At 37.8% G+C, this 6,707-nt stretch overlaps 1 long non-coding RNA gene across 1 annotated transcript; it reads right to left on the reverse strand.

The window, feature by feature from the left end:
- Nucleotides 1-4,923: 4,923 nt before the first annotated feature.
- LOC114552147 (uncharacterized) lies at nt 4,924-6,015 on the reverse strand. The gene is made up of 2 exons (XR_003692142.1): nt 5,852-6,015; nt 4,924-5,223 (listed from the first exon to the last, which is right to left on the reverse strand). It is a non-coding gene; the product is annotated as an uncharacterized LOC114552147 (long non-coding RNA).
- Nucleotides 6,016-6,707: the final 692 nt, after the last annotated feature.

Genomic DNA, 6,707 nt, shown 5'->3' on the forward strand with positions numbered 1-6,707 from the left:
TCGCTATGCAAAGCTTGAGCTACTCAAAGGTTCGGCCGTGAGACAAATTAATAAAATAATCAAGAAAACATGTTTCCACTGGATCGATTTGACAGTTGCCAAAACAAACATTAACTCTCTTGTGATAAAGGACTTTTATTTAAATGTACATATACAGCCTGTGTACATATTATTAGTCATCACAAAGGATTTCAGTGATGAGTTATGTGTGTGTTCTGTATATTCCACCAGCAAACTTTTAACACCTGAATAATCCACAATAATCGCATAAATAACGTTCACGTATTTCAACACTATTGGCAGCTTTCACATACATCTATATAACAGCTATTATTATCATCTGATAACTGTGTTATTTTTTTCTCTTCTGGCTAAAATGTGTACACTAGAAGTAGAGCATCGAACTGTCCTCCTAATATTTCTGACATTCCTGATTTGAAATCATTTCGATTTAATTTTAAAACGCCTGCTACAAAATCAGCCCAAACTGGCAGAGAATCGCGTATTAAAGTCAGACAAATATGGGTGTTTTTTTTTTTTTTTTAATGAATAATGATTGTTCCTAACCAACATTTCGTCACGTAATCCCATATTTCATATCCACGGTTCTGCACGCATCACATCATCACAGCGTTTGGGTTTTTTAGGGGCTTCTTCTCCGACAGAATCTGCACTTTAAACTTGAGCGTATTTATATCTTTTATTTTGGCAACTGAGCAAATCTGAAATCACCTTTTAAAATCTGAAACGATGGAGCAAGAGAGAGTTTAAAAATGTGACGCTGGTGTAAATTGTGTAAATGTGGCGAGCCTGCTGAACGTAAAGCAGTCTTGTTGTTGTTCTTAATATCTGTTATTTTGTATATAACTTTTTGTCCAGAAACAGCCACATTTTTGTACTTTTCTGACTGGGGTGGGTGGGGGCGAAATTTATTTTTGATGTGACTTTGATGTAACATACCCTTTTGTAACTCTTTTGTGAACCTTTTGTGTCATTTTGTTGTACAGCAACTTCAATTGAAATGCATGAAATGTCCCTTTAATGTTGCCTTAACTGCTGTGAATACTGTATATAATGCACTGTTATTTCTCATCACTTTATCAGTAAAGACCTCAACTGTCTCAAAACTGCAACAACTGAGTGGAAATAGTTAATCCATGTTTGTCTTCCCGTCAGCTGTGTTGTCCCTATCTCAATGTCTCAGTCACTTCTTTCAAATTTTTGAATTTTACAGTTTAGTGGTATTTCTTCCATTGTTTTGGTCACTTTCTTCAACATTTTAAAGGTCCTATGACATGCTAATACTGTATCTGAAGTCTCTTTTATATAGACCTTAGTGGTCCCCTAATACTGTATCTGAAGTCTCTTTTATATAGACCTTAGTGGTCCCCTAATACTGTATCTGAAGTCTCTTTTATATAGACCTTAGTGGTCCCCTAATACTGTATCTGAAGTCTCTTTTATATAGACCTTAGTGGTCCCCTAATACTGTATCTGAAGTCTCTTTTATATAGACCTTAGTGGTCCCCTAATACTGTATCTGAAGTCTCTTTTATATAGACCTTAGTGGTCCTAGCGGCTCAACAAACTTCAACAAGAACAAAACGCCAAAATAAATGAACAGCTGGGGCTTTTATTGTGAAAAATACAGCTGTGACTTTACATGAGATCAGTATCGGGATGCTGCAACCTTTTCCTCCTTTCCTGTCACTTTTGAATGGTCTTTTTCTGAGATATTACAGTTTTTCTCATTTCTTGAAGCAGAAATTACATTCTCAAGTCTTAAGATCATTTGGCAAAACAGTCATGCAGTTCAGCACAACACTATAGCTCACTTGCAAAAGCTCATATCTCTCCCAAAACTGTTCACTCATGCTTCAAAAACTAAATTCCTTTCCCATATAAAGAGTCATACTATACGTTCTCAACACTCTTGGTGCTTTTGCCAAAATAACCTAAATTTCTTTATAATTTAAATTTGTCAGTGCCCCCAAAACGCTTCGTCCCTTTGGCATTGTGTAAGCACTGCAAGTCAAAATGTTTCGGTTTTTTTTCACTATGGCCGAGGACCATTGAAATGTCCCTCAGTCCTTCATTGGCACTGGTTAATGTACTGTTTTTTTTGTTTTTTTTGTCTAGCTAACAGAATACAATTGTGTATAAAACTGTAGAAAAAAAAAAATAGGATTTGAAGGTAAGAGTAGCCTCCAAAGTTTGACATTGCACTCATACTGCCAAGGAAATTGTAACCATTTTTATTCACACGGTTATAATGAAAAAAAGTTATAATGATGGACAACCAGTAACTGACTTACATGTACATACTGGTACCGCAGCTCCTTCACTCTATCGGAGTTACCTCTGAAATGGTACCCTGTAAAATTGCTTCATTGTCATCTGATGCTTCTTCAATAGCCGGTCTATTGTGGAGATTTTTTGAAATTGGATCTTTACATTGTTTTTCCAATTTTCTGTTTTTATTCAGAGGATCAGAAATTTAGAAATTGCCTAAAAAAAGCTCCAATTATTCAATACTGCCGTGGTATTCTCTCATTTCCTTGTTCCGCCTAGCTCCGCCCCCCCGCACTCAAAACCATCAGTTGCACCCCTGACCCCAAAGTCTATCAGTTTTTATTTATTGTTTTGGTCCATATGAAGTTAATGAGCTGCATATTCCACAAAGTAGAGGAAGAGAATACCACGGTGGCAGTATTGAATAATTGGAGCCCAGACGCAATTTTGTAATTTTCTAAATTTCTGACCCTCTGAATAAAAACAGAAAATTGGAAAAACAGGTTAAAGATCCAATTTTTTAATTTGTCATGGTGGAGAAAAAAAATGAAAAATTGGATATTTGAACCCATTTTTCTGTTTTTCAAAATTTCCGTTTGTGCTTAGAAAATTGAACTGATAAGCGTCACACTGACCGATCTGTCTCAATGTGATGGCATTATTTGCAATCAGCATGTTCCAGATCTCTTGTTCTTGTTGTTCATTGAGAAGTTCTCCTCTGCCACCCGTGCGAGTCTGTCGTCCAATCCTGGACACAGAATTCAAAGGACAACACTCCATACGTAACGTATGCCTTATGTATTCCTTACAGAATGACTTACCAATGTAATGGTATTGTTTTACTTACAGTAACTTTACCACAATTCTTATGCATGACCGGAATACTACTGTAAACTGTATCATCAATACTGTATTTTTCTTGTCATTTTTAGTATCATAACATCCCATTGAGGTAAGATATTATTGTAGGCCTATCACACACACACACACACACACACACACTAAATGAATAGGTAAATCAGTAAATAAATATATTTCTAGCTCTATGCACAGTGTCCTTTCCTATACAACATCTAATTCCATCATTGACTGGCTATGTACTTGTCAGTGATGCCACGTAACACGTTACTCTAATCTGAGCACTTTTTTCAGTAACGAGTAATCTAACGCGTTACTATTTCCAAACCAGTAATCAGATTAAAGTTACTTATCCAAGTCACTGTGCGTTACTATTTGTCATTTTCCTTAGTAAAAATATATATTTTTGCTTTCTTCTTGCGTCTCGGGGAGTGAAGTCACGTATACGACACAAACGTAAACAACAATGTAGGGAGGAGAGAGATGGAAATCCAGTCACTATTTAGAGTTTGGGTCAGCTAAAGACGATATTAAGGTTGGTTGTACGCTCTGTGCTGGTGGCGACTACGTCAAATCTGAAGAACCATTTGGAGTCTCAGCGCTGCAGTCAAACCTACAGAGCAAGTCCCAGCAGGTGGTGGGAAGCAGAGAGAAGGAGACCCCCCCCACCACCCAAACAACTAAAGCTGGACTTTGGTGATAAACCAGTAAGTTGGGGGAGAGTTGAAGAAGTTGTTGGGTCAGTATGTTGTAGCGGAAATGCTGTCCTTAACCCTTGTGTTGGCTTTGGGTCAAATTGACCCGTTTTCAATTTTTGTTTTATATCAGAAAATATGGGACGTAGAAATAAGCGCTGAACATGTGTAGAAGAAAAATTTTACAATTAAAAACATTGGAAAAAGCAAAAACAAACGGTGAAAAAAAGGCATCGAAAAAATAAGTGTTTTTTTCAAGGTTGACGGGAAGGCAACACTGGCTCTCTTTGGTGCCATAATAAACCAGATCCTACTACTGGTCACCCCAAGCTGCCTCACAGTAAACCGGTTGTCATGGTTATGTTGAGGCTGTGGGGGGGGGGGGGTTGTCGGAAGTTGCTGCATGTAACTAATAAAGTAACTTGTAATCTAACTTTGTTACTTTTAAAATCAAGTAATCGGTAAATCCTACTGTATTGTATGTTGGTATGGACATTCAAAAATCACCCATAGGAACAAATTGGGGAAGATTGTTAAAATCTGTGGAAAAATTGTTGGTAGGCAACAGGTAGACCTGCACCAACTATATCTGACCAGATTGGCCCAGAAGGCAGATAGGGTTTGTATGGATACAACCCATCCACTGTCAGTGGGGTTCAAGTCCCTCCCTACCGGTCGTAGATATAGATACCGCAATATCAGAACCAACCGAGCAAAAAAACTCAATAACCCAGTTAAATAAGGTTTAGGGAGGGGTATAACTGAAGGAATATATGTGAAGTAGGACAATGTGCAGTAGTTTATTGAAAAAGCAAAGGGTGGCTACTTTGAAGAATCTAAAATATAAGACATGTTTTCAGTTATTTCACACTTTTTTGTTAAGTACATAATTCCATATGTGTTCATTCATAGTTTTGATGCCTTCAGTGAGAATCTACAATGTAAATAGTCATGAAAATAAAAAGGAAACACATTGAATGAGAAGGTGTGTCCAAACTTTTGGCCTGTACTGTATACTATGATTTTACAACTAAAAATCATAGTATATAATCATAGTAATAAGAAACAAAACGCCAAAAAGAATGAACAGCTGAGGCTTTTATTGTGAAAAATACAGCTGGGACTTGACATGAGATCAATTACCCAAAACACAACCGATGGAATACGTTTTGGTTTTTACTCGAGACTTCAGGTTAAGTGCTGTTCAAATACTTGATTAAAATATAGAATTTGGTAAGAAGGGAACACGTGACGTTATCGGCCAGACGGCAGAGCTGTCTTCTTCTGTGGTGGCGGTTCAGGCGTTGAGGAACTTGGCGTGGTGCTTGATGTGCTCGTTGATGAACGAGTAGATGAAGAAGTAGCTGTGGTCGTAGCCCTGCACCAAGAAACACACATCTGTTAGAGGCCCAACCCTGTCTACACTAGTTATGAGTTTTACTGATCAAAAACGTGAATTAAATTATTTGAATGGTCTTTTTCTGAGATATTAACATGTGAACCTATACTTTTTAGACATCCTATATTATGACTTTTTAGACATCCTATACTATGACTTTTTAGACATCCTATACTATGACTTTTTAGACATCCTATACTATGACTTTTTAGACATACTATACTATGACTTTTTAGACATACTATACTATGACTTTTTAGATTAGTTGATTAGTCGACTAATCGGTGGTTTTGGTCTTAGTCAACTTAGATCTCTTTAGTCCATTAGTCATGTTTGATGCTGTTTTCATGCTGAATGACTTATTTCCAAGAAACGTATGAGCAAATCTCTGGTAAACACAAGAATTAAAGTGGTGCTTTTAGCACGACTCTTTGTGGAGAAACTCAGATTTACAGATCTGTAGATTAAAATCAACTAATCGATTAGTCGATAGGATTGAATGAGTGTTAGTCGACTACGAAGTTCTTCAATCGAGCACAGCCCTAACCAGAACAATGATTAACAATTAAAATAAGAGTGGCAGTGTCCCAGTGAGAGGTCAACGGACCGGCTGCAGTCTGAACACGACGGGGATCTTCTTCTCGGAGCAGACGGCGATCAGGTTATCGGGCAGCAGCTGGCTGGCCGACAGGAACTGGTCGTCTCGGCCCTGATCGATCAGGATGTCCAGCTGCGGGCCGGAGTAGGACGCCGCCAACAGCGTGGCGTCGTACGCCTGGAAGAGACAGAGAGACAGGAAGCTGGGGAACTCGTGGGATCAAACAGCTAAAACAAGTTGACAACAGGGCTGCACAATATATCGTTTTTCGCAATCATCACAATATCAGCTGGGACAATATACACATCGGGAATATAGATTTTATATAGACCTTAGTGGTCCCCTAATATTGTATCTGAAGTCTCTTTTATATAGACCTTAGTGGTCCCCTAATACTGTATCTGAAGTCTCTTTTATATAGACCTTAGTGGTCCCCTAATACTGTATCTGAAGTCTCTTTTATATAGACCTTAGTGGTCCCCTAATACTGTATCTGAAGTCTCTTTTATATAGACCTTAGTGGTCCCCTAATACTGTATCTGAAGTCTCTTTTATATAGACCTTAGTGGTCCCCTAATACTGTATCTGAAGTCTCTTTTATATAGGACTTAGTGGTCCCCTAATACTGTATCTGAAGTCTCTTTTATATAGTACCTTTTTATAGTGGTCCCCTAATACTGTATCTGAAGTCTCTTTTATATAGACCTTAGTGGTCCCCTAATACTGTATCTGAAGTCTCTTTTATATAGACCTTAGTGGTCCCCTAATACTGTATCTGAAGTCTCTTTTATATAGACCTTAGTGGTCCCCTAATACTGTATCTGAAGTCTCTTTTATATAGACCTTAGTGGTCCCCTAATATTGT

Source organism: Perca flavescens, unplaced genomic scaffold (assembly GCF_004354835.1).
Source record: "Perca flavescens isolate YP-PL-M2 unplaced genomic scaffold, PFLA_1.0 EPR50_1.1_unplaced_scaf_78, whole genome shotgun sequence".
Lineage (NCBI taxonomy): Eukaryota > Metazoa > Chordata > Actinopteri > Perciformes > Percidae > Perca > Perca flavescens.